Here is a 2,500-nt window from a genome sequence, read left to right as displayed (position 1 = left end):
CGGGTGTTTCGCCGCAGTCCTATCAAGAATTACGTAGGCACCTGCAAGGTCTGCGGCTCAATTTGGCAGCAGATATACTAATAAAACAAGCGTGTAATAGGAATATATGTCTACTTTATTTAGTATATCTGAAAATGCAGGCCATCTTTCGAATTTTCACAGCGAGTCAAAGATATAACGTTTAAATAAGCTAAGGAATCTCTACTCCTCCTGTGTAAAGCAGAAAAATGGGTCTTAACGCTATATCCAGGAATTTAAGAGTTATACAATAGCCCTGTCTCTCTTCTGTACGAACCAGAATTAAGAAACATGTGGAAATCATTTTATCTGCATTCAGTTTTTAGCAAGAAGATAAATCGTAAAAAGTAACTTCTCAGCCATCGTAGCACTTGGCGATAAGAAGATTTATCAGCAGACATTCACAAGAACAAAGGAAAAACAAATCAGTTATCTCTCCTTCATCCACCTCTCACCTCATAGCTAATTAACCTCGAAAGACCTTAAATAAGAACAAATTATTTTTCTTTATTCTGTTCATCATGGGTTTATTAGTAGTTAGCCCATTGTCAACTTTGCACATGGACATTTTCTTTCAGTCAAAAAAAAAATATATGGAAATTTATCTTACATGTTTTGGTGTTTCTGACTTTGACTTTTATCTCCAAAGATCTTACTGACACTCACGGTGATGCAGCTTTGTGCTTCAGTGTGTAAACTATATTTCGTATGTACATGTGTACACACACGCGCGCACTGAGGCCTACTGAAGAATAAGCATTACTGTTACTGGTTAACATTATGATATAATTTTCAGTTTTATTGTTTTACGTCACTGTCATTATGATTTTATCACTGTTCATGTTGTCATTGCCACTATCACTATCATCATCATTATTATCATCATCTTCATCTTCATCTCCATCTTCATCATCGTCATCGTTACCACCATCATCGGTGTTTTATAATTTTGTTACGAATAACATAATAACGATAGTTACATCTTTAACTTTACAGATCCTAACTGGGGCCAAATAACCACAACCGCCATGTGATCTTTTTCTGCATTTGGCCATACAGCTGCCATCAGGAGGTGCAGTGGTGGAGGTGGACGATTTTATGATACTCCTTATGTAAGCTCTCAAAGGAAAAACGTGTTCTGGCTTGCTCTCTCTTTCTCTGGCTACCGGGCGAAGTTAAGGGGGCGTCTGACCTTAGTTTACTAAAGTAGTTGTTTTGATTTGCGTCAGATATCCCGCATATCATGAATCGTAGCCTTGATATGAAGGCAATATCACCACCCGACTGCCTATATTGTATGAGATTAAATTACCCTTTATATCCGTGAAGATCCTTTCGATTTTCGGTGAAATCCCTTCACATTTCCAGTAAGATAATCTGCCTTCAATATACAGTACCCTGCCTGCGGTGCAAAAACTGTTTTCACCGATTCCCATAATGGTAAACGTAGCTAGAAGTACGTCTCACTTTAGTCCTTACTGTTTGTATCATATTTACATGTAACTCATCAAGGTTTTGCCATAATAGAATATCTTACACTCGATTTTTATGGAGATATTACTGTAAAACCTTTCACTTATCTTCCTCTGTCTCCCCTTACCATCATCATTATCATCATCCAACATTATCATTATTATCGCAACATTTCTCTAGCTGGCGTTTCTGCCCCTGACCCTCCCCTCCCCCCCTCAAATTTTGCTCAATCACAGCATTTCCTACCCGATTACCTCATCCATTTCAATAGTCTGTACATTTCAAGATTCAAATTGGTTTTCCCGTATGGAAAAAAAGGAATGGGTGATAAGGAACACGGGCATTGCACTCCTCTGAATTTTACTTTATCATCGAGATCGAAACAAATTAGTTATGTGTTCATTTCACCGGAATATTATGAAATATTTCGGAAACACAGGAGCACTGTCAATAAAATTCACTTCCGAAACAATCAGTGAATGATGTTACTGTGACTACAAAACTCATACGCCAGGTTTGGATAAAACAAGTATTTTTTTTTATTAAACAGAGTGTGTACATAATAATATACATGTCATATTTGAGGAATTTACACTTGATAAATGCGTATTTAGTGTGTCACGATGAAAACAAAGGAAGAAAAAAATAAGTGAGAGACAGACAGACAGAGAGAGAGAGAGAGAGAGAGAGAGAGAGAGAGAGAGAGAGAGAGAGAGAGAGAGAGAGATAGAGATAGAGATAGAGAGAGAGAGAGAGAGAGAGAGAGAGAGAGAGAGAGAGAGAGAGAGAGAGAGAGAGAGAGAGAGAGAGAGAGAGAGAGAGAGAGAGAGAAGAGAGAGAGAGAGAGAGAGAGAGAGAGAGAGAGAGAGAGAGAGAGAGAGAGAGAGAGAGAGAGAGAGAGAGATTATTATGTTCTCAGTTATTGTTATCATTACTATTTAGTACAAGTGCCACCATTATCATTACAGTTACATACCCTTATAGTGGCACAGTGGACAATACCCAGATA

Source organism: Penaeus chinensis, chromosome 20 (assembly GCF_019202785.1).
Source record: "Penaeus chinensis breed Huanghai No. 1 chromosome 20, ASM1920278v2, whole genome shotgun sequence".
Taxonomy (NCBI): domain Eukaryota; kingdom Metazoa; phylum Arthropoda; class Malacostraca; order Decapoda; family Penaeidae; genus Penaeus; species Penaeus chinensis.
This window is presented reverse-complemented; position numbering follows the sequence as displayed.